Source organism: Mercenaria mercenaria, chromosome 16, assembly GCF_021730395.1.
Source record: "Mercenaria mercenaria strain notata chromosome 16, MADL_Memer_1, whole genome shotgun sequence".
NCBI classification, from domain to species: Eukaryota; Metazoa; Mollusca; class Bivalvia; order Venerida; family Veneridae; genus Mercenaria; species Mercenaria mercenaria.
The window spans coordinates 66,985,034-67,012,804 of NC_069376.1; the positions used below are offsets into that span (position 1 = coordinate 66,985,034).

Consider the following 27,771-nt stretch of genomic DNA (forward strand, 5'->3'; position numbering starts at 1 on the left):
TCAAGGTCACACTTAGGGGTCAAGGTCGTATGACTTTGTTTCGTGTTCGCTCTGTAACTCTTAATCTGTATGAAGGATTTTAAAGAAACATTACACAAATGACAACCACATCGAGTCGACGTGTGGAGCGCATGTTTTTGATGGTAGTAACAAGGTCAAGGTCAGACTAAGGGGTCAAGGGTCATATAAGTTTTAAGTCAATAGTTTTGATAGTAACAAAGATATTTGACTTGATCAAATAAAATTAAAAGACAATTCTTAATTAAAAAGGGGCATAATTCTGTAAAAGTTCAAATCCGAGTTATGGGGACTGATTTCGATAGTAAATAAGTATTTTAAGTTTCAAGTCAATAGCTTTGATAGTAACAGAGATATTTGACTTTATACAAAAAATTATAAGTTTAAAAGGGGCATAATTCTATCAAAATTCGAATCAGAGTAACGCAGAATGTTTTTCCTGGTGAAGACTTCGATATTAAATAATTATTTTAAGTTTCAAGTCAGTAGCTTTGATAGTAACAAAGCTATTTGCCTTTATAATAAAATTTAACAGAAAATCCTTCATTAAAAAGGGGCATAATTTTGTAAAAAATCAAATCAGAGTTATGGGGATTGTTCTTCCTTGTGTAGACTTCGATGGTAAATAAATATTTTAAGTTTCAAGTCAATAGCTTTGATAGTAACAGAGATATTTGACTTTATCACAAACTTTAACCAAAAATTCTAAGTTAGAAGGGGCATAATTCTATCAAAATTAAATCAGAGTTATGGGGATTATTTCTCCTGGTGGAGACTTCGACAGTAAATAACTATTATAAGTTTCAAGTCAATAGCTTTGATAGTAACAGAGATACTTGACTTTATCAAAAACTATAACCAAAAATGCTAAATTAAAAAGGGGCATAATTCTGTAAAAATTCAATCAGACTTATGGGGTTTGTTCTTCCTTGTGTAGTCTTATATAGTAAATAAGTATTTAAAGTTCCAAGTCAATAGCTTTGACAGTAACAGAGATATTTGACTTTATCAAAAATTTTAAACCAACGGAGACGCCGACGCCGGAGCGAGTGTAATAGCTCTACTTTTTCTTCGAAAAGTCGAGCTAAAAACAGGCACATCCAAATTTATATCACCTACCGCATAGTGATGATATAATAACTCAAACCCTATTGCCGTTATAAACTCTTTTTCATATCGCGCATAATATAATTAAACTATGTTGAGACGGTCCCCTTGAAAAAATCTATAGCCTTAGGTGTCCACAGTCCACGTAGACTTAATCCGTAAATGTCTAATTGCCGGTATACGGCAAGAGGTAGCTGTAGGCGGATATTATCATATTCACACGCTGACTTTACTCCCCTTTGGCAAGCCACGTGTCGGTAACGAATTGTCCCAGTACCCTAATGGCTTTGACAAAGTCTACAGAGTTTTTGCCTATGAACTTCAAAGCGATTAGCTACTTAATGGGATATTTTAGCATTATTGGAATGAATACACAATCGGTATTAAAATTGTGTTTCCAATACATGTGCTCATTAGATAAATCCTCAGTATCTATTTGAACGTATGGGATGTGTTTTGTATGACTGCAACACTGTGAGTTGCTCTAATTAGTGACAAATGACTGAAACAATAGGAATTCTTATGTGATTTGGATAGACAAAACAGTAAGGTAACAATATATTCTTTTTTTTTTAATTTATGAGTTGTAAGCTACAATATAGAAGAGCCATTTTAAGAAAATCAAACTTGAAGGTAGAAATAACAGCAAACTTTTAATTAGGTCATTGGTCATTATACACCTGTCAAAATTTGTCATTAGTTTTCACGATCTGTCAAAATTTCTTTTATCTCTCCATTCTGCATATATATATTGTTTTTGTAAGTATCTTGGTAGGACATTGTAGTGTGTAACTTACTTTACTTCAACATCAATATTTGTGCTTGTAAGTGCTTTGTTGACCTCACTGAAGTCACGTAAGAATGTTTATTGTTTTAGTTTATTGTCTGTAATAAAGGTACCAACCGTCGATATTTAGATATAAGAATTGTTCCTTTCTGATGGGAAAAGGGAACTATTTGGTTGAATCATAACATAACGATTTTTGGAAAGAATTGAATAGTCTTCGGGTTTTTTTTTTTTTGTCATTCACCGAAAATACCGGAAATACAAATCCTGATACCACCTAAATGGTAAGATATCCCAGCTTGTGTCAGTACTAATGCTTGCCATGGTTGACTTTTCTATAGAAGCATTACAACGACGTACGTTATACACTAAATAATGATTTTAAACAATACAGTAACGGTTGCAGTCATTTTTTAGTTTCCGTTGTATATTCCTGTTACTGTATAAGGGAACTTTTAGAATAAAGCAGATAAAGTATTCAGTTTTCTTCAGAGTCAGATTAGCACAATTATTGTTTTGCTCAAGTATGTGTGAAATTTGTTACGAAAACATTTGGTCGAAACATGTGTTTCATTTCCTGAAGTACAAATATTTCTAGATTAATTTCAGTGTGTCTTTGAAAGTGTCCATCATATGATAGAAGTTCTTTTTACCTTACCTAATAAACATACACAATAATTCTTAAATGTATGTTCCTTTGTTGTCTACTGGACACTAATTACGGACCCGTAATACCAGGAAGAGGTCATTATGAAGCCAAATTTCTGTTAGTATGCCAAAATCTGTCAGAATTCGTCAAATAGTATTATTTAATGACTTGTGCGGAGCTGGTGAAGTTTCAACGTTCATTAGTTGGCGATCATGCATTGCTAGGCGATCTCTCGCATGTCATGGCTATTGGTACCTGTAAATAATATTACACAAAGACGTAGTGATCAAAATGCATACCTTGATTTCAGTGGAATTCTTACTTCTCTTCTGTTTTGACTTGTTTACTCTTTCGATCTTAATTAAGTATATATATAAGAAAAGTTAAGCTGAAAAGTGTCTACTTGCACATCTGTTTTTATCAAATTTATTGCTAAACAACAGTGCATATTTCTATAATTTTTGTTCAACTGAACTTAAAATATTAAGTCTATTTGCCAAGGAAAGAATATTTACATTTAAAGAAAGTATTCATTAGATAATATTTACATTCGTCCTATTCTTTTCCATTGAAAATTATGACGTTCATGTCGTATGAACAGCAACAGGAAAGAAGCGAAATTTACGTCAACGCTGCTTAGTGATAACGGGCCTCTGCTTTGACGACGTCCGCGTATAGTCAGGGAGAACATTCCTTAGATGACGTCGCAGTTGTTCCGTCTGGTGAACAGAATGGCTGGGAAGCAGATTTTAATGTGAAATGCAACAAAATGTGTGCAACTTTTAATTCAATCTTGTTTACAAATGGTAAGGAAATATAATGTAAATATAAGAAATGAAACTATTTTTCGGTGTTCATGCGAAATGAACGACAGAATAGGATCGGCAAATTAAACACGAATCGCGTGTGAACACCGAAAAAAAAAATCATTTCTTAATTAGATATTTGATATTTGAAACTTTATTTTGTAACGAACCTCGTTCATTACAGTCGATTTTATAATTCCTATAATGTAAGTCTGATACAGTAATCAATAGTGTAAAAGCTTTATTGTCACGGTACAGGAATGGGAAAAATATGTATATGAAGACGGTAAGCTTAGTCAGCAATGCACTCAAAAAGCGAGAAATCCAGGGTTCGGTCCCCGGAGAGTCTTTACATTTTTCTCACCATATAAACCCGGCAGCCAAATGTGGGGTTTGCATCACACTGGTAAATCTCCATCGCTTGTAATTTCTAGATCTGTAAAACAACCATAGAAAATCAAGAACGAATTTACAAGAGGTGGAGATATATGCCAGGGTATTGGATTTGGTTATTAAAAAAGGGAATTATATGTGTAGGGTGCTGGTTAGCTTCGTCGGTAGAATGCTCTACCCGTTAACGAGGGATCATGGAATCAAGCCCAGGGCTCACTGCATATTTCATCCTGTGAAAGTATCATAGAGAAGCAATAGCAAGATTTCAGTCGTAAAGCAATGTCATCACAATGCTATTGAAAGGCAGTCATAGTTTAGAATATATCTTATTTGAAAACAAAAAGCTCTGTAATTCATTCTGTTGACCTACTGTCCTGGTGGATATGTATTTGTACGAATGCCAGTATATGTGTAGGATAACAAAAACATATGTAGGAGTACATGTGTTGGAACGTCAGTTCATGCGTGGGATTGACAGCACCGCACATGTTTTGGACTGCCACTTTATATTTAGTGGATGGACGGACGGACGGACGGACGGATAGATGGATAGATAGATAGATAGATAGATTAGTTCATACATTATTTTAGGTCGATTGTGAAACAAGTTCTCGATTGTGAAACAAGTTCTACAACTTATATTAATCACTCTCGACACCTCATTTCTGGTGGAATCCATCGCCACGAGGGTATGAGAGAAGAGGCCAGTTTCACTTTTAATGCTGAGCGCCAAGCAAGGGAGCTACTGGTAGCATTTTTCACGTCTTTGGTATGACGCGGCCGGGGATCGAACCCACGACCTCCCGTACTTGAAGCGGACGCTCTACCACTAAGCTACCGAGGCGGTTTGATTACTCTAAATGAATCATTATGTTTCCTACCTTCTCTATCCACGACAATATTAACTAACAACGTGATACTAAATTGTCATTATCACATATAGGCATGTTAAGTGCCTGTTGTCGCATTTTACCGTGGATACTACTGAAATATTCAACATTTGTTTTTTCTGTTCTATACATTGTTATATCAGACATAATTTCAGTTTGCATTTATTAAGAAACTACCCGTGTAGATTTCTATTGCGGAAATGACATCATGGTTAAGGAGAAATATGGGTTCTGCAGCGGAAATATTGCGCGACTTTAGGAGCGCAATATCTTTTTATTACATACGCATTTAAACTTAAAACTATTGTATAAATCAGTTTTCAAGCAACGCTAAAATAGAGCTAGATCTACTTGGTAAAACTGGCACAAATAACGTCTTGATATAAATGGTTATATGGTAGAGGCTATCTAAATGCAAGGCAATAGAGTCATTTATGGTGCAATTTGCAAAATAAATTCCCACAACCTCGCAGAGATACATCTCCCTGGACCCATACCAACCCCGTCAATGTCTCGCGCTGCCCCAATAACAGATGCCTCGCCTGATACAATTCTGCTATAAAGCTTGAGTGAAATTGAACTTTTAAACGCGATGACATGCATGAAACTACGTCAGAAATGACGTCACACACCCGATAATGAAATTTGAACGTCAGTATGTAAACATATTGACATTGTTCCGTCGAAACTTAACAGAGTTTTAAAATTGGTATGTAATAATCTTATATATTTATTGCATGACTGCGGCATTTTCCTTTGAAGTTTTCTGTTTTCTAAATTCTGGTATCGCCACGGCTAGCCGTGCTCTAAATTCCGTTGCACACAGGTATCGCTCACAGTTTTCTCTGTCTGGGATGTAGAACAATACACCCCCGTGGCCGAGTGGTTAAGGTCACTGACTTCAAATCACTTGCCCCTCATCGATGTGGGTTCGAGCCTCACTCGGGCCGTTGAATTCTTCATGTAAGGAAGCCAACCAGCTGGCTTACGGAAGGTCGGTGGTTCTACCCAGGTGCCCGCTCGTGATGAAATAATGCACGGAGGGGCACCTGGGTTCTTCCTCCACCATCAAAGCTGGAAAGTCGCCGTATGACCTAAAATGTGTCGGTGCGACGTTAAACCCGACCAAAAAAAAAAAAAAAAAAAAGAAAAGAACAATACATAAATTAGCAAGTGTTGCTGTGATAAGGTATTGAAAATGATAAGCTATTTGAAATAATTGATTACTGTATGTCTGTAGTTTAGTTCTCTACATCTTGATTTAAAACTTGATTTTTTAAGTAACATAAAATATAACTGCAAAAATAATTATGATATTCTATTCAGTTTAAAAATATGCTCTAGGTGTTAATTCCATTGATACATGAAACCTTCTGCTCATCAGGTTTGTTGATAAAATTAGCCACGTGGGAATTGTTTACTTTCTCTATTTCTCCAGGGTTCATGACATCGTTAGCGCCTCTTGGCAAATTCAAATTTTTAGCAGTTACTTTAAATAATTTCTGAAACTCTATTTCACAACTTTTTGTTTTAAAAAATAATTACAACAATCAATAAAGAATGTTTCAATGTGTATTTCACTTTTTTATAACTTTTTTTTTCAGTAATTTATTTAAATTTTTTTTAAAAAGGGATCTCTGATGTGAAGCACGCATAATTTATATAAAAACCTGCCCAGTGCCATCTTCTGGCTTTTATAAGGCAGTTGGGGATTTATCATGAAATGTTTCTAAGGGAGGCTCAACAGGGAAATATTTTTAAATATTTTAAATTTATGATATTTAAAAATGATTTAAATTTACTCTTTTTAATCATGCAATAAATCAGTTAGACAATACATACTCGTGTGTTACCGACGAGTATCATCATGCTTGGGAGAATCTCAGGGAACGTAATTTAATAGCAAACGAGCCTCTACGAGGCTTGTTTGCTACCCAAATTACGTTCCCTTAGATTCCCCCGCGCATGATGATACTAGCGGTAACACACTCTTATGTATTATCTAACTTATACGTATTGCTGATTACGTATCTTTCACACAGGCTTTTTTAGCGGTTTTATGGTGTTAAGAATTTGTTAAACGTGAACGTTTGTGTTTCACGACACAATGCAAATGATGGTTCACGAAGTTTGGAATTCGCGAGTGGTATTATTATTTCTGAACATCAGTAAAACAAAACCGTAGTTAATATATTTAGAGTAACACTTTGGAAAGATTGGTAATATTTTTCCTTTCCCTCTCTCCCCCACCCCCCGCCCCATTTAGTTCGTACCTTAGCTCAAAAGGGACTGCATAGATCTACTGATTGCGGGTTCGGAGTTCAATCCTAGGGTGAGAGGTATGTTCTCCATTAAGATTGATAAAATACTTTGTTTCTGACATCATTTGTCCTTCAAATCTGATTCAATGTGGGAAGTTGGCAGTGACTTGTGGAAACAGAAAAGCCCTAATACATAATACAGGAACGCTCGTTAGGCTACAAAACAGAAAAAACTGCTGGAAACTGGCGCTTAACTCTCTTAAATGAAGTGGAGCGGTGGTCTAGTGGATAATGTGTCGGCCGATCAACACAGGAGTCGTGGGTTCGAGCCCCACTGGGGTCACAACCATGACTTCTCATATGACACCAGTACTGTTTTTTTCCAGGAAGCGGACTCGGGAGTGGTTACAATAAGCTTGAAGCTTTCATCAAAATCGAGCTAAAACAAATTAATATATACTTAGTATAAACTAAACTAAATAAACAAATTTAATCCCTTAGTCGTCTACAGGACACAAAGTGTGAGACGGCTTTGACAAAAAGAGGTTACTACGAAAACGAAATAGAATTGATGTTTTTATACCGTTACATGTATTAGGCGAGTACAACACAGTACTATATCTATGCAAATAAGCATGTTAACATTATGATTACACATACTATTAAGCCATTGTTAAAATGATCGAATACAATATGGGTATAAAATGCCTTTAATATACACAGTTGTCTACTCAGTATTTATTCTTGTCTTTCCTTCTGTTATTTTCACGTTTTCACAAGAATTTCCTCATCAATTATGTTACACTAGACGCAGTGTATGAAATATATTCCATGTAACAGTCCAGCGGCGGCAAAACAATTAACGCATTTGACATTGGTATTGACGCAATATGTCCTTAACTTCAACATTGAATATTAATGTAAGATGAAATATGGATAAATCTCCATTATGTAATGTTTCTTTGGTGACATGTTGTCCTTAGTTCAAGAGAGGTTATGGGGCTACAGATTAAATAACCAGTACGACATTCTAGATAAATTCGCTTATGATTTATGGGAAAATTTACTGGTACAAAAAGAGCCATTTAGTAACAGCCGCCTTCTATAGACGATAAATCGGAAACTCATATAAAACACTTGGAAGCAATAAATGAACAACTCGGCCCACATGTTATAGCCCCATATTTAGCTAATTTAGCTAAACGTGAAGACATGTATGTATGTAGCTTTAGTTCAACTTCATGCTTGTTGATTTAATGATTTCCCAGTATGAGGAATGAAACGACTTCAATATATATCATTAAAAGGTTAGAAGTGTTTGCCTGCCAAGCAATAAAATGCACACCGGTACAATGCTACCATATCCTGATATATGAAAGACGATAAGCAGTCAAAATGAATATACGTCAATGATGATTTCATATATTAATGACATATTAATACAGTGTACTCCGAGGGTCTGTCCTTGGGCCAAAGAACTACACAATGTACACAAAACCTGTCGGAGCTATCTGCATAAAGCACGGACTGAATAATCATTTCTATGCGGACGCGTACGATTCGTTATATCAATCCTTCAAACCAATAAACAGAATGTCTGTTTAAGAGACCATCCGTCGCGTTGAAAGTTGTTGAAAAGATATTATAGTAAGTTGGATGAATACCAACATGTTGGAACTCAATGCTGAAAAAAAAATCATATTTTCATCTTAACACAAAGCACAATCTGTTTCAAACATATCTGTGAATGTGGACGGCTCTGAAATCAAACATTCCGGCAGTGTCAGGAACCTCGGTGCTTTCATGGACTCAAACATGAGGATGGAGCAACATGTGAATAGTGTGTGTAGGAATTCCTATTCACAGTTGCTGTAAATTAGTCACATCAGACAATATGTAACCGCAAATGCAACCAAATCTCTAAGACAATACATAACCGCAAACACAACCAAATGTCTAATTAACTGTTACATCACGTTTTGATTATTGTAACTCTCTTCTATATGGGATTCTAAAACAGTCAATGAACAAACTACAATATGTCCAAAATACGGCAGCTAGAATCGTACCCAGAACATCCAGATATTACCATATAACACCTGTGCTGCGTGAACTCCATTGGCTTCCTGTGCAGTGTAGGCCTAGGGTAGAATACAAAATCCTAACACATACATATAAGGCACTCGAAGTTCAATCACCAGCTTATGTAGTGAACATGTTAGAAATATATACGCCATCCATAAATCTGAGATCCCAGAATTATGCATCAAGACTAGTGGTGCCCAAATGTCGAACAGTGCGATTTGGTGACAGGAGCTTTCAGACAGCAGCTGCGAGGTTATGGAATGCCTTCCCATCTGGCATTAGAGACTGCAAGACCTTGCAAAGTTTTAAAAAGCGCTAAAGACGCATTATTTCATACAATTCTTTGGGAACTAATCCCATTTATTACCTGATAGAGTAATGCCGGTCAAACAAGAACTCTTATTAAAAACTCTAGTGTGACAGAATAATATAAACTGATTTTTTTTCTGTGGGATGTATCATGGATGTTCTACGGGCCGTTAAGGTGGGGATTGACCCAATCATCCGGGACGGTTTGCATGCTGTGATGCATTTCGCAACCGTCATACTGGTTAATTATGTCTGTTCAAAAATGTAGGATATCTTCTGTTCTATTCTGCACTAACCTGTATCTTTGATAGATCAGTTAATTTTTTGCGCTATTGTATTTTGTTTCATGTTTTGATCTGCTTACCTTTAATTTAAAACGCTATGTATCTTATTACCGTAATGTAATTTTAAATTCATTCTATAAGACATGTAGTTCAATTACCATTTTTTATTGAACACTATATAAATGCTTTTATGTAAAGCACTTTTGAACGTATTTCTATATGAAAAGAGTGCTATATAAATGTGGTATATAATAATAATAATATTATTATTATTATTAAGGGTAAACGCCGCATTTGCTTATATGTATATAGGAAAACATATTCCTGCGGACAGAATTTCTTTAAACTTTGCGTACTGCCTGAGTGTCATGTTAAAAACGGAAATATGTATTAAAAATCATAGGTACCCAGGCTTGATCTTGAATTATCTGCCCTTGAAAATCAGAAAATACTACAAAATCTAATTTTCAAGGGCAGATAATTCAAGATCAAGGCAACGAAACTTTGTATTTTAATTTATATTTCTGTTTCAGACTTCATTTGCAGTCAGTATACAAGGTTTAAAGAAATTCGGCCCATGAGAAAGACCAGAACTTGGCTGTATTATATTGTCATGTTCATAGTTAAGGACATTTGCCACAGTGTCTATATTGGCATGGGACAACATTTTCTTACAGACAGAATATCTTCTTTAAACTGTATTTACTGACAGAGAATCAAATCAAAAACATAAATATGAAATAAAACAAATCATACGTACCCGGCCTTTGTCATGAATTATCTGCCCTTGAAAGTCGGAAAATACTGAAAAAAAAATCTATTTTTAAGGGCAGATAATTCAAGATCAAGCCTGTGTACCTATGATTTTTAATACATATTTCCGTTTTAAACTTGATTCTCAGTCAGTACACAAAGTTTAAAGAAATTCTGTCCATAGAAACATTGTTACCGTATAATTATACATATAAGCAACTGGTATTTACCCTTAAGCAGTATTCATTTATTCAAGAATGTGAAATTCATACAAGAATGTAATTGTTCATTAAAGGCAGGAATTGGAACTATGGATAGATGATTATTGGTGATTAGAAACAGTAACGATAAAATAGTTTGGCGCATGAGTTTGCTATCAGTTCTCACCTACGATGTTTCACCGCAGGCTTTGTAAATACGAAATGAAAATACTTTATGATAATACTATTACATTTCCCGGAAACAGTTTATACTAGTCAGTGGTATAAGATTTTTATTTCATGCGTCCATTTAAAACTAAACGACACTCTTTCGTGACAATGACCTAGACTTAAAAACCCGCCGCACTAGTGACTTGAGTTTCTTTTATCCCGAATGAACTTCGTGAAAATTGTTTTGATAATACGGGTATAACACGGCTACAGCTGTATAATATAGAGCTATTACAACATGACAGGTGGACAATTTAGGCTGTCTATGAGTTTTTACAACTTCGTTGAACACAACTTAATACATCAAGTACTTTGCATGTTACTACATATCAATTTAGTAGAATATTTAGAGATTTAACACAATATTTTGGCCTAACCTATTTAACAAAATGTTGTATATATATAATTACCGTCGTAGAACTTCTACAAAATACAGTTGTTCAGTAACGCGTCTTTAACTATAACATGCACAGCTGTTAGACGGAATGTGTATGCTTCTTTCATGCTTTCATTCACAAGTAAGATTAATGCGGTGTGGAATTAACTGCACAATTGCCTTCTGCAAGTTGCCAATCGTTGGCATATATAATTTGTGAATAATCGCCTGTAAAATGTTATGTACAGCAGAATAATAATAATTACTGTCACAGACTGACAATCAGATTGAAGGTGCAAGCTTAAAAGGCTTACTTGCATAAAACAAATAATACTACATTTAGATAATTTGATATACATTTTACACTATCAGGTCGCATTTAATATATTTTGTCTTTATTTGAAAGCTTTGATCAAATATACAGAAATGTTATGAAGCAATGTTCTACTAGTAGTTTTCAACATGTATACAATACTTGGTATAACTCGATAACATCTTGGGATATGAAGAATGCATAAATGCTTCACATTCCAAGACAAAATGATACAGCATAATGTCAGGGTATATGACTTGATTATTCAAAGAGGGGAGAACACCTGTAGACAGCCGGTTAACTCAGTCGGTAGCGCACTCGCCCTGTACGCAAAAAAACTCCGGGTTCAAGCCTCAGAATGATTGCAATTTCTTCTCACATCATAAAGCAACATTGTAGTTTCGGTTTTATCGATTGCCTTGTTATATAGATAGAGCACAATTACTTGATTTTATCCAAACAATTATCACGATTGGTAATGTTATATACTAATAATAGTATTTGCACGTTTGTGATAAAATCAATTTACCATCTTTTGTAAGTACTGTATACAAATATCAAGGTGAGATAACTTTTAACATTATACGACTTTTTCATTGTTATGGTATTGGCGGTTATTGATTGACAAATCGAGCTTTTACAATATACTATAGGTATCACACAGCATTATGTAAACAAACAAAAGCATAAGATTAAGTCCATATTCAACGTTTTCGATGCAAACACTAATTCCTCGTTGGTGGAGCGGTAAAGTGCTCTATTTCGTCGTGAGATTCCGAGCCCCGTATAACTGTATATAATTGTTTTTAATAAAATTCAACAAAGACAACTCAATTTGTTTATTTAGTTCCAACTTTTACACTAATTGAAATATGCCATTATTAATACGTTATTATGTTTAAATACCTCCGCCTTAAATATGTTAATCTCTCCTTAAATATTTTAATCATACTGGGCTAGTTCTATAAAGTTTATGGCATTAGGGGCACAACCCATCCTCTTTCAGAAAGGACACAGACAGTATTGGTTAATGCACAGCTCCTGTTATTTTCATGTGTACCACAGGGTCTGTTTTGGGGCCTCTTCTATTTCTGCTCTACATCAATGACCTACCGGCTGCTGTAACATCTAGTGTGCGTCTTTTTTGCAGATAACTGTGTCATTTATAGACAAATTAAGTCACAGGCTGACTCCATCCAGCTTCAAAAGGTTCTCGATAGTTTGTCATTGTGGGAGCAGAAATGGAAGATGTCTTTCAACGTAGCCATATTATGCATGTAACAAGATCTAAAAAAAAAAACCAATTAATAGTCTATATGTTACATAATTAACCCTTATCAACAGTTAATCAGGCAACATATCTAGGCATTGAAGTAGCATCAAGTTTGTCATGGACCCCTCAAGTAAATTCAACAGTCAATCCAGCCAAAATTAGGCTTTCTTAAACGTAATATACATTCTGCCAAACGTTCTACCAAGACTGCAGCCTATAATTCAATAGTAAGATCGAAATTAGAATATGGAACAATTATTTGGGACCCTTACCATTAGAAAGATATTGAGAGATTAGAAAATATTCAGAGACAAGCTGAAAGATCTGTTACTAATAACTATAATTGTAAGACCCCGGGCACCGTCACAAATATCCTTACTTACTTTACAAGATAGAAAAAATTTAATAGATACACACCAGACGGAGATTTCCGGTATTTTTACCGATGCTGGAAAAATCCATCTTACACCCCGGGGTGTAAGATGACTCTCGGGCTGTAAATGACCTATTACGAACTACATATATATAGCAGATTTATGTAGTGATTTATATTCTATTTGAAAAAAAAAAACGGAATAAAAATCCAATACCTTGACAGTTCCTTCTTTTTCCTGACAGTATACTTCTCGATTCTAAACACATTATTTTATCAAACATTCATAATGTTACGCTGCAACTGATAAAACAAAACCGGAACTAAATGTTGTTATTTGTCTTTGAAACGTCATGACGTCTTTCCTGTTTACGGACGTTGGCTTCCCAACTTTGTTTAAATACGCTGCTATAAGAAATAGTTCTAAAAAGAAAGCCGTTCGATTGATTTTATTTTTATCATAATTTCTTGAAATTGGCATGCAAGAAAAAGATTCTGTCACTGGTTATCCGGCTCTCGGGTAACTGTTTAGGCGGTAACTCGGCAGGAGCCTCGTTACCGCCTAAACAGTTAACCCTTTTGACCGGAAGTTCCCATCTGCACCTACAACCAGTGAAAGAATCTTATATTAGCATTTTTTCACAAAATGGTTTATAATCATGTTAATATCAATCCAAGTCAGTACCTTACACCATACACCAGACAATCTAGGCATTACCATCACTTAGCATATCACATACCAACTACCACAGTAGATTATTACAAATTTTCATTTTTTTTCCACGGACAGTTGTACAATGGAACAGATGTAGTCAGCATTGAATCGTCTCTTTAGGTTTTGCACATTTTTTATCACCAAATGCCAGTAAGTACTAGGTGGATTGAGAAGCTTGGAAAAGCTGATGTTTCATCATTGAACGTTTGCCATTCTTATAAAGGAAGAAGTATATGACAATCTTATACTTCACCTTAAATAGCATTGCCAAGCAGTAATTTCAGTATCGATTGTCTTAAAAAAGATTTTATACGAAAATAAATTAGAAACCAGGAAAAAACGTACTCAAAGTATGTTGATGCACGATCCGAAACGTCTAAAATATATCTACAAAATGATCACATTTCCATCCACTCATCCCCTGCGCCGACAAGTCAGCTAATTACTATTGTATTTTTTTAAAACAAGAATGCCATTGTTAATTAATAAAAACGCCACTATGTGCGGTACATATAACATAGTTCATGTCTATTCAGTAACATACAATTACTGATAAAATCATAGAATCGTGGGAAAGACGACTTATATCTTCCTGTAAATCTTGCTTGTCTTTTCTAACATGTATACATAAAACAAACAGGAAATTATTACATGTAATTTTAAAGCTGTACTAATTATCTTTTATTCACAGGTTTGTCTATGGGGCACACATTGCGATCCCAAATTGTTATGTTTAAAGGCATATAATGTGGCTGCCACACCTTTGATATGAATATAAAAATTATTTTCTCCTTTAAAAATCCTATTTTCAATAATTTTTTTCTGACAGAAACTTGAATATTGATAAACGTAGTTGAAAAAATTCCTGAAACCATTGCTGATAATAACCTCCCTTTCTCACTTTAATTGTATAGGTTCGTGTGTAATTTCGAAAGTAGTGATTTTGTTATCATATAGTTATACATTTAACCTATATATATATATATAATTTGTATTCTTGTGTCAGAAAAAGTAAAAAACGGTCATATTATTGTAGGCGGCAATTTATTTGGAGTTGTTATACATTAATCATCGGAAACTGGATTCTTATTGAAAGTCTAGTTTTGATCTCCCTTTCGGGTATTTTTAGGAACACACAGACAGTAGTTTAGCGATGTCGTTGATTTCAGTGGAAGTATCTTTATTTCTCGTGCTTCAGGTATATTTTTTGTTTCCGAACTTGAAACCAACAACAAGTATCTTTTTTGTTAAGGTTAGTAAAACCGAGTCTGCTTGCATATCTGTTCTCTGTGTGATAGTGGCTGATGCAGCAGAATTATCTTCAAGGAACACCACATATTTTAAAAAGATTTCCATATTTCTAACCTATATTTTCGAGAAAGTGAGGTGCACCGTCATGTATGTAAGAAAATGGTAATTCTTGAAAACGGTTATAAATTTAAATGCTATTTTTTGTGCGTTAATACGGCTATTAACCACACTGGGACTTCTTGTAAATCCATGAATCGCACTTTGCAGGAAATCGCAATGTAGTTTATGCCCGTATAAACGCACAGTAATAGTATTCAATTCTTATAAATGTACATTTTTTACGGTAGAATGCTACAATAATTAGTGGTTTGCTTTCCATGAGTATCAAAAAAATAAAAATAAATGTCATGATATCGATCTTATCAATATGTAATAGTTAAATTGTATGTGTGAGAGTGTGTTATCAGGATATATCAGAGCTAAGGGTACATCGAGGGTATTTTCCTGTGCGCATATCGTCGAGGCCGGTAGGCCGAGACAGATATGTGCAGAGAAAAATGCCGAGATGTACCCCTAGCTATGATATATCCTCGTAACACACGAGCATTACATATTATAACTGTTTTATCGCATAGTTTTATCATTAAAATTTATATTTTATTTTCATTTAAATTTGTTTATTATTATTTTTACACTTTTGATTCCCTTTCTGCGCCTCGCTGACTGAAACACTAAAACTTCTGTTTTAGAAAATGTGTTCACCAGATAAAAGTATCCAACAGATTTCTGCACTGGTTTTAAATATATGCATTTCATTGGCCCAACATATTGTAAAACTTGTTGTTTTGTTTGTAAAAAAAAACAAAGAAAAAGAAGCATTTGAGAAAACTCAGAATTTCATATATTTCATGTATTTCTGAATTTGGCAATAACTATCGAGTCTTTGAAACAGTCTAGTTTATTTATTCTTTTACTTTATAAATATAGGTGTTTGTGATAATTTTTTCTCTGTGAACTGTAAATTGGAGCTAAAATCATCTTTTCTTTGAAAGGAAAAAAGTATACTCCCTCGATAGGACCTGGCCACGGTAAGAGAAAAAGTGTTGCGATATATATCGGAACAGTTTTACTGTGCTGATATATATCACAACAGTTTCTTTCTAATGAAACTCCATAGAGATTTCCGTGTTGATATATATCGTAACAGTTTTGTAAAATATCAGCACAGATTTTGTAGTAATAATGTGTGTTGCAATGTTTAACATACGGTAAAGATCAAAGGAAAATTGCCGCACTATGCGATAATTAAATAGAACAGCCAAAAAGGGCCGCCCACGTTCAACTGTAATTTCCGACCGATGAAAATATAGTTCCTGAATTTTATTTAAGATACCGTTAAATCCTGTGAAAAAAAATCATAGTCTTGTCGATTCAATTTTGATCTTTACTGTCACAAAAACGTATGTTCTTTTTAAATTTTAAGCGTCAAATTTGAAAGAATTTTTCGAACGATGACATTTTGTTCATGTTTTTGTGAATGACGTCAGGCTGCGCGTGCAATCTCGCGGAGAGGACAGTCTTTGGTATTAATACACCAATGTTGTTTATAAGAAAACAAGCGCTATTTTCTTTCCATACAAGATGTATGGTGAATATAAATATATTCCCATGTTAGTCTACTGGACACAAATTACGATCCAATTACAGCAAACACTAGTCATTATGTAGCCAAAATGGTAGTTATGTTTTCTGTTAGCATGCCAAAAACGTCAGAAACCATCGTATTGTAGTATATGATGGTTTATTTGGAGCTGTCGTAATTTAGACAAAAGGCAAATAGGTTTTGTAATAGCTATCTGTTTTTTGACATTGGTAGTCAATGTGCTTCTCATTTCCGTACTTTACTAACTGTAGAGAAAACTATGCTGACGTCACAAACCGAAACTTCACAAAATAATTGTCCGTCAATTTTGGTGCACTTCCAAATGTAGAAAAAATCATATCTCAGGGAATTGTCACGTTCGTCCTCAATATAACGTTGTTACATAACGCGTAGTGTCGCGAGGTTCTTGTGTATTTACTGGCTCTAATATTTTGTGAAACTGCAATAATAAGTTAAACTGGTCATCAATGATTTCATCATTGTATCATTGCCATCAACGGAATACATACATGCAAAGGATCTTTAAAGTATTGTTTATTCTTCACAAGCAATAAAGTTTCTTAATAGCCTTACTTAAGAGGACTATCTAAAATACAAATGTACAAATAGAAAGTTGTGGTAACCCTCTGCGTATTCGATCCTAACAAATGCTTTTGAAGACTGAAGAAAATACTATGAAACAAATAATTCAAGAGGGACAAGCTACGTTCTATGAATGCAGCCTCCTCAAACCACAACCTTATAGCAGTGTATGTACGGAGGTATGAAGTTGTACGGAAATATATGACACATGTAGTAGAATATGGTACAATTTGTTAAGGTCGATTTATTATCATCCTGTATACACTGCGTGTCCTTTATTATTATCAGGAGCTAAAGAAGCTGCACTGCTGCTAGTCAAAAGCCAAGTATCAATATAATGTTATCTGACTTGGATTCCACTAGCGAATGACATTATACACGCGCTTGCAGGCAGTTTGCCAATATACGACATAATGCGCATTTAATTGTACTATATCTTACTACACTCAATATTCTCGCATGTCTAAAGAGTTAGTTTCCGGAACAGTTAACAACAAGCGGAACGTTAATATATATACGTTTAAAACTTCCTAAACATGAAATGTTTAATCTTATGAAAACAAGTACGCATATTGCCATCATTAATACTCTCATTTCGGGAATAAAACAATGAAATTTGGAAATGCTAAGTGTCCGAAATGGAATATGAATTCAACACTGATCAGTATGTAAAATTTTCTATTATCGGCCTTTGAGTGACTGAAAAAGTGACGTTTTTTTACAGAAGATAATAGTCATTAGTCTTGTAGGGTATTTGTAATTTACTTTGGGAGAAAACATATTTTCACTGATACTGAATGCAGGAACACTAGTTAGATTATTTCACATGTTACATGACTGAAAACAGAACTTAAGTGTTGTAAAACCAAATAAAAACAAACAGTTGTAAATTAACAATTAAATATGGGATTTTATCAATATGGAGTATAAAAGCAAAGATTTTTTCTCTTTTAGCAACATTTACCACCATTCAGCACTCAGCGTGATTCCATCAAATCATATTATTTCTGCTACTGATCAGTCTAAGGACTAAATACACCTCATCAGTTCGCATTTTTTCGCTAACGTATGACCAATGATTTATCGAAATTAATTCCGCAAATCGTTAGGTGAATTACCACCAAATGATCACTATGGCAATCCTGTCTGATTGACCAGTCGCACGTACTTATAACTTCTCGACTTCCGTGTAGCTCGTCTGTGCGATTTTTTTTTCGCATAAATCCGGTTAATGTCTATGTCCGACGAATGCATTTTTTGTGCTTCGGTGTGCATTTTTATGTGTTTGAAAACTATTTACAGTATCGTTCCCAAAATGAAAAAACAAAAGAGAAAAAAAAAAATCGTCTGTTGTGCATAAAATACTAATTATCGTTACTATACAATTACATTATGAACTATTTACATTACAGTAAACATAATAACAATATGCTGATCTGTTGCCCGCCATTTATTTTACTAGATATACATTTTGGTAGCGTCCGTGGCCGAGAGGTAAAGGTCATTTGGAATGACTTTACCATCAACGTCTCGCTTGAGGGATTAGTATTCTTCCGTGGGAGGAAGCAAACCAGCTGGTTTACGGTTGGTGGGTGGTTTTACCAACATGCCCGCCCGAGGTGAGAGGAGGGGAGACGTGGATGGGGGTGCGGGGGCATCATGGGTCTTCTTCCGTCACGTAAAGCTGAAGATTGCCATTTGACTGAATGGATGTAACGTTTTAGTTAACATGTATTTCAATTTTTTGTAACTTTAAGCTAAAAGCTGAAAAGTCAATCTCAAGCAGAAAGAAAAAGAAGCCGTTTCAATGTAATTGATGTATAATGATGATTTGAGCCGTGCCATGAGAAAACCAACATAGTGGGTGTGCGACCAGCATGGATCCAGACCAGCCTGCGCATCCGCGCAGTCTGGTCAGGATCCATGCTGTTCGCTAACAGTTTCTCCAATTCCAATAGGCTTTAAAAGCGAACAGCATGGAGCCTGACCAGACTGCGCGGATGCGCAGGCTGGTCTGGATCCATGCTGGTCGCACACCCACTATGTTGGTTTTCTCATGGCACGGCTCATTTAATGACTGCAAGTTCTGAAACACCAAAACTTTTATTCTGTAAATTTCAAACTATCGTAATGCCCTATTACGTTACAAAATAATACCGACACCGCTTAAAACATAGTTAGTAATACAGAATAACTTACGTAACGAAGAACAAATTCGTATTACGATAGGAAAAGCACGTGCTCGTCATTTCAGTTTACCATCTAATCCGGAGATAATTATTACTGGATGTTTCTATGTTAAATAAGTAAAATAAAAAACGATACAAATAACACAATTCTCATTAAGTGGAAAACGTTTCGTAAGGGTTGTCGTATTTTCAGTAGAATGTTATATGCTTCATTTAATGCAGATTCTATCCTTACATCTTTTGTAAAGCTCTCTATCATTTATAAGACTAAACATGAAATATTCAAAGAAATCATTAAAGAAAAAGTAATAGAAACAGACACAACAGAAACATATGGCAGGGTCAGGAGAAAGAGAAAAAGGGGTCGTATACATTTTTTAATGCATACATTACAATGCCCGTTTGTGTTGATTTTTTTTTTAACTTCCAGCGGAAGAAACGTTTGTATGCATACCCATTATTCCCTCCTTTGTCATTTTCAAAGGACTCGGTCCTAGGCGCGGTAAATACCGAAATTGTTCGTCGGATATCCATAGTTTATTTTCATTTTTTTCTGCTTTGCAATTACTATCCCATTCTCTGTCTTTCTATAAATTATTTGCTGCAGTAGAACATACGAGACGATGTTCACTTCTTGCTTCCTTTGCGTCCGTATTGGATTTCCGCGTTCTCTGGTCGTAGAAACGCTTGCTGAATGGCATTAGACGCTTGGTTGTTCATATGTCAAAACGAATATCTTGTTAGCTACATGTTTCCATCGTCTTTCTTTCTCGCGGAGGAAAATGCCTAGTAATAAATCAAAAAAGGTTCTTCGATAAAACACTGTCTAATTGATTGGTTTTAAGTTTGTAATTTTCTTTTCTTTTGAGACAAAATATGTCATGTGAAATAAATGAATATCAAGAATGTGAATCGATTTTTTAGTGTCTTAAACAAGAAAGGATTTTTATAAATAATAGGATTTACCGAGTCATACGACAGCACGTGTGTCAATATTGGAAGTTGATATCGGAAGCTGATGATACTACTGCAACCGGTGAGCTTATAGAAAATACAATATCGTGAAAGTTGCAATGTGTCATCTGCGATGTCGCACAGTAGCGGTCGCTTATCGTTGAATATCTAAGTGATGCTGATCAATACGGGAAAACCTCGCTCGTGGGAATCTAGCCGGTGAAGGTTTGCTTTGTTTATATTGTGTGGAAAATTAATAGTGCGGATAAAACGTGGAATATTACACCCAGATGTGTTGGAGAAATTATTTGGAATAAGATACACTTAACAAGGTAATTTAATTTTCACTGTTATTTCTGAAGAGCTATAGACAGTTTATGCCTACTTAATGATGCCTTACGACACTTTCCGATTTATAGCCGCCTTATGTATTGAAATGAAGTATGTATATAAATTATATATGTATTTCCAAGAGTCAACAAATTCTGGTAACAGTCTCTTGAAAATCAAGAAAACACGTGTCTAAGTCAAACATCTGTTGTTGCACAAAGTAGGAAGTGTATGCTAGTATGACATCATCCAGCAGATACATATCTGTTTAATAACCATATACCAATCCTTCGTCTCCGACCGACTTAAAATTGAGAGGGAACATGTTGATTAAATCTTGATTGATGTAAACATAAGTGAATCAGTTATCAATTTAAATTTAATAATAAAAGTGAATTAAATCAAGTAAAATTAAATGCAACAATGCATCGATCTCGAGATGGCCGTACTGATTGACGTAGTATGCCTTACAAATTACATTTGAGCCGCGCCATGGGAAAACCAACATAGTGGCTTTGCGACCAGCATGGATCCAGACCAGCCTGCGCATCCGCGCAGTCTGGTCAGGATCCATGCTGTTCGCTTTTAAAACCTATTGGAATTGGAGAAACTGTTAGCGAACAGCAATGATCCTGACCAGACTGCGCGCACACCCACTATGTTGGTTTTCTCATGGCACGGCTCATTTAGTTAATATTATTCAACAAGAAAAATCCATATCGCTGTCTTCTTTTAAAGTGCATCGTGCAAATTTAGTATGGTAAATTAAGTCTGCATTGCTTAGTTGTATGCCCTGATGTAAATTATGTCTGTAACAGTACCCTTCTCCTTGTAGTGATAAAATACATAATATATTGTATTGTGTTGTTTCTTGAAAATAGGTCTGTTAGTTTTTGTTCGTTTCTTTTTCTCTGGAAATGTTTCAACGTTCTTCAGATTTTTTTTTCCAGTTTTATAAATTGAAATCCGCACCCGGAAGCAGCTTGCCAGGAAAGTAGTTCGTAATTTGTCAGAGTTTATGAGCAAAAAAGCATCATTGATATCAACCACTTTTTTGAATAAGGAATCGAACTGAAAATGTTATTTATTTCCGCCACACTAGATACTATCAATTATATTTTTTGTGTTTATACAACCAAAATATCAAAATATTAATTGCATAAACACACCATAATCATCAATTGGAAATACACAGGAGAGTAATACAGAGAAATCAAAATGAAGTTACTGTCCAATTCACTATTTCCGTGACAGGATATTTATAAATATTTTTCTCAAGAACCCGATATATATTACATATTGTCTAAAGGTCACTAGACGTAGCAGTATGACCATTTTTGAAGGTATCTTTAATCAGTTTGCTTCTTGGACCAAAAGTATTTTCGCAGGAACTTTTTGACATCTGAAATTCTGGCCATTTATAAGTTAACACTGCTGTCACGGGAATAGAATATATCAATGCCTACTCAGACATCCATTGTTGTATAAAGATCCATACTTAAATACGGTCGAAATTGCAGTTAAAAATCGGTGACATTTGCATAATTTGCTATTGAAACAAAATGGCTTTGTTGTTCATTACTAACTCGTAAGAGTCTTTTTTCTTTCTTAGCTGTTAAAAGGGATGTACAGTTTTAATAGTTTCATAAAATATTTGAAAAGAGCTGTTACGCAAAAGGTTGACTAAACAATAAATAAAGGGTATAACATATCATTGCATGTAATCTGCATAATCCTAGTTTTATTATTGATACATGGGTCTTCTTGAATTGCACTTAACACATCAATAATAAGTTGACCGGATTCATTATTTCAACGCCAGTACGCGAAATAATCAGTACATGCCTTATAATGATGTATTTTATAAAAATATTTTAAACATCAATGTACACCTATTAGCATTACAGCATGCACCCCCCCCCCCCCCCCCCGTACCCTCGACACACACCCGCATGCCGATTTGCGATTTGAAATAGAATTCGTTTTGTGAGCAATACACCTAGTTGGCTTACGAAAGGTTGATGGATCTACGCATGTGACCTTACATGTCTGAAACAATACCCAGACGGGCACTAATGTCATCCTTCATCACCAAAAGGTGGAAAGTCGACATTTATCCTAGCTGTTGCCAGTGTGTCTCTAGACCCAACAAAAAATAAGCTTATTGTTACAGAATCGAATACACAGCAAACCAGTTTTTGCACGTTTTATTTTTATTTTACAGTCCCTGAATGATCCGTCCGGCGGTTAATTATTTTTTAGGATTGAATATATATATACATGGAACAGAAATATTGCAATATCAGCATTACTATACCAGTATGTGTCTCGTTACAAACAATCAGCAATACATGTCTAACATCTAGTCCCAGACTCTTTTTTCACCCCCGATCGCGAAATGTGATGACGAAAAACGTTAATGGCATTTGTTCATCAAGGTTGAATTTTTCATGATTTATAACCGTGCACTGGAGTAGAAAGATGACATTAAACCTACAATTTCAGAAATTGCATGCTAATTTTATGACGTCAATAGACAATTTGTAGAATGATTCACCTGTAACATATTATTTGGCAATTGTATTGTCATACTTTACAAGTTACAGACAGAACCTACAGAGATAAAACCACACAAACTTTTAGTACTGGTGTAATTCAAGCATTAATAAATTAATTAGCATTTTAGTCATTCCTTATTTTATGCCCTACACATGCTTTAATGCACTATTCTATAATTTCTACTAATAAATAACAAATCTAAAATAGGAAAGGAAGACGATGAACGATATAAAAAATTTGAGTTAGTGCTTCATTTAGCAAACTATTCGCACAAATTAATCATTTAATTAACATTTCACTCATTCCACACGTATAAAACAATATAATACACATGTATAAGGTTTGAGTCATTTAGATAAATTTATTCCAGACGACACACATTCCTAGTAGCAAATGAAACATTAACATTAACAACTGGTGTTTCTATTTATAGGAGGAGCACCAAAATACCTCCACAAATTTCAGGATCCATGTATTAATGGGATGGATATATAACATGTTACTCATATGCCCAAGCATGTATTCACATCTGTAAACATTGCGTATACATCAGAATTAATATATTGTGAATAAGATATACTCCAAAGAATGCATCTCTTTCTAGTTAATTGACTGATAGAGGTTTGATGTAGGCTCCCTAATAGACGGATAATTGAGGGATAGGAAACTCCGATTGCTTTCATTATATCGGTGCAACTTTTCTATCTTTCAGTTAGTAAAACGATGATGTTTAATAACATTTCAGCTTGTTATACTTTGAAGTTTTGTTTCAAGTTTAGTTGGTAGTATGCGTTTTTTTTTCATACGTCTCCGTAGCACTCGTGTTTTATAAGGATATCGTCCTGTTGTCCTGTTAAAACTGATAAGCTTACAGTCTACTTTTTGTAAGTTAATAGAAGTTGAGCCACACCCATCAGAAAATACCACATACTTTTTTCGTATTTTTGTCTGAAGATCTGGTTTTATAGGCTTTTAGAAGTAGGAACGCCAGGTGGTAATGTTTCATTTCATTCTAAGAATGTTTGTCATCTGGAGTAGATATATTGAAATGGCCCATAAAATTTACATGTAGGCTGTTTTGCATTAGGAATTAATAAAATGTTTATTACCTGAAAAAACAGTGTGCATTGCAGGTCATTACTAAACTTTCAATTATGCTTGTGTTCCCAATTTATTTCAGAGCTTTATTAAATCGGGGTTATAAAGAAATGCTGCATATTAAGAAATGCTGCATATTGTTTGATAGCCAATATTTGTTGCTTTTGAACGAACAGATTACAACGCTTTTTAGCTGGTAATATTTGCGCATTATCCCGCAAAAAGCTCCGTGTAGTGCTTAACAAGTTTGATGTTTAATGCTTGCATATTCTATATATTTTATCACTTATTTAATTAGTTGGTTCGGATTTACTGCAGAATGGAAATGCAATTTATTGACATATTATAAGTAGCGTACAAGTTCTGATTCTATTGCTATGCGCGTTGACTGTGAAAATTATTAATGAACGCTTATTGAATGGCTTGCCGGTCAATAGTCAAAACCATTGTCCGAGGCTGAATGCTAATAGTTTTAAATATTTACCGACAATCTTTTCCATTAATTGTTATATTACATGACATAAGCAATCAATTTCAAAATTGTTTCATCTCATTTTTTTTGTTACTTCTGCCCAGCGCAATTTTATGTTGAACTATAAACCGGTCAGTAGCACAAACTTTCGGCTGGCAATTATTAGAACGAGTCATGCAGTAAAGTGTAACAATGCTGTACCGACACACAGTCGAGCCTGTGACGTACGTTAGAACACGATTCGAATTACTGACCTGAGTTGAAGGTAGATGCTCATAGGCTTACCAGAGACATTTACATGCTGTTAGATTTGTACCGAGGAATATCGCGTGACTTTTGTTCTTTTGTGGAATAATTAAGACGCGCAATGTTTCTGCTACAGAATTTGTGTATATTTACTGAGGTAAAGTTAATAAAACATAAACATTGTTTATTGTTTAGGATAACGTCTCTCAAATTTGTGAGTAGGAGAGGAAAGCCGTTTTGTGTGTGTTTTTGTTTTGTTTTGTTTTTTGATATCAGGATTGTTAATGAACTAGATTTGTGTTACAACTGGAAAATAATCTTCTAAAGTAGGGGTTTTAAAGGCTGGTTTACCATAAACTAAGAACCTTCGTTAGGCTTGTCTAACATAGACTGTGTAAAGATATATCAACGCAAATGAATATATGAATACAGCGACGAGACACATTTCAGTAGCGCATAAGATTTAAACCCAATGTAACACGTACAAAATAGTGTAATAAGTATTAAGTTTGCAGTAGTACTTTAGATTCTGAAATAATCTATCTCATAGTAGTTTTCTGTTGCATAAAATCATTGCTTGGAGTTGAAATGAAGGAAAATCACGAGGGCACACAAACAATTAATTCTATTCATGAGCAAATCTCTGTTTGAGATGTAATATTACGATTCTACACGTTATCAAGGACCAGTTTCTAAATCTATGTAAATATTCAACAAATAATTGCCTGTCTTGTATGGTTTTCTTTTCGAGCTCGCCGCTATGACATTTGACGCTATATGACCTAAAAATTGTGACGTACACACAGTGCGTGTTTTGCATAATAACATAGTTTCTGTCTTCTTTGTTCAATAGGGAAATAAATCAGGCCTATTTATTCGCCTCTCAGATCTTCATACGTTTCAAAGTAATTGAAAATCACTTCTTAATTTTAATAGATGCATTTTGTAAACATAAAAGTAAGTGCGATTTAAAGTGCATCGTTTGTCTGACATGTTGCAATGATTTTCACAGGTAGACGGTAGGCAAAACACTTATCATTTAAGTTATGGGATTTGAAAGCCATAAAATAATGAGTGAGCTGTATAAATGTTCAGTTTAATAGTTAAGAATAGTAAGCAGGCAATTTCCTGTTAAAACAGGTGTCTTTTAAGAATTCTGAAGTTTGATCTTATACCTGTTCAAAATTGAATAGATATAATGTATTATAGATCTACTTCTTTGAGTACACACTTTTTGCATTGAATCGATAACGTTAGGACACCGGGCACATTTTATGTACTCTCACATGGCATAAAGACAGAAACTGACGTCAGACGTCCTTCAGCTTCCTAAAAGTAATAAAAATGGAAGTGTACAGGCACGGTAATGGCCCCGTAATGATAACCGGCAATTTTCATAAGATTGCGTACTCCGTACGCGATTCGGCACCCTTCGGCTATAAACAGAAAATGGTATTTGCGGAGAATACCGAACTCACATACGGAGTGTACGTAAATGAACGGAAATTACCGGTCCACTACTTTGAAAAGTCGCGTTTGCATGATTTATTCACGCGCAGGTATTATTCTGTGTGGAAGTATGCGCGTATTCTGTGTGGAAGTATGCGCGTGGACCTGCTTTTATCTGTGAAATCCTATTGCGATCCGTAACGGAACAAAGGTAAAATTATGGAGATTTAACCTCGTCAAATCTGCTTAAGGCCCGATAAGTGTCAGGATTTGACTCAGGTGTCAGATATTACTGTATCTGAGAGCTACTGACCTAGACATTTCAGCCTTATTTTCAAAATGACTTTGTGAATGAAATGTAGATTCGCGGAAGGGCAATTAGACACTAATACGTTAGAGATCCGGAAAGGATGCTTTCTTCGTACATAAATTTGTACAGTATGAGGAAGACTTATAATTCTTTGTTTTGTACAGTTGTACAAACAAATCATTTTTACGTAAAATCGCTAACAGGCGTTATACCGCGGAAACATATGGCACATCATCTGATACAACTTTCACCTCGTCCATTACTTGATTAAAATGAAAACAAAATATATTACATTAATAAAATAAATTATTACAAGGCGATCTTAATCTTTATATATAATTAATCTGACCTGTATGTACACACACAAACATTAACATATCGCATATTCAATATTCAAGTACGAGCACGTATATTATATAACTAATAAATATGTCATATGATTCAACTGACTCTCCATCTGTATAACTGAATCAATAATTCACACAAATGTGCGCGACATGAAAACCACAGGGATTTTTGCATAAATAATTGAATAAATGCCACATGTATTTTTATACTTTATTTCAAATTAATAAATAATTAACATTATCTTGATTTCAATGCTCAATACACAATATGACGTATGACAAATTTATTGTATTTTCTTTCATTACAGATATATTTAGTCTGAATATGTCTATTTCGGCGTAGCTGTCTATATAAGCCAACTTTTTACCTACTTAAGTTATAGATCCAACAAAAGTTGTTAATACAACCAATAAAACGGCGGGGCTGGACAGAAGTGAATAAATGCATGCTTTTAATTGGCTGAATTCACAAAAAGTTTCGTTACATTGCAACACAAT

The 27,771-nt window shown here is 34.7% G+C and overlaps 1 protein-coding gene across 5 annotated transcripts in view; it reads left to right on the forward strand.

Moving 5' to 3' along the window:
• The first annotated feature begins 17,792 nt into the window (after positions 1 to 17,792).
• LOC123539603 (two pore potassium channel protein sup-9-like) overlaps positions 17,793 to 27,771 on the forward strand; it is a 113,836-nt gene continuing 103,857 nt past the window's right edge. The window contains exons 1-2 of one of the 5 annotated variants that reach the window (XM_045324255.2): positions 17,793 to 17,983; positions 20,433 to 20,794. The gene's annotated coding sequence lies outside the window, so the exon portion shown is untranslated. Of the gene's footprint in view, positions 17,984 to 19,334; positions 20,795 to 27,771 lie in introns of those variants that run through there. The other 4 variants (XM_045324256.2, XM_045324257.2, XM_045324258.2 and 1 more) reach the window with 4 other exon arrangements.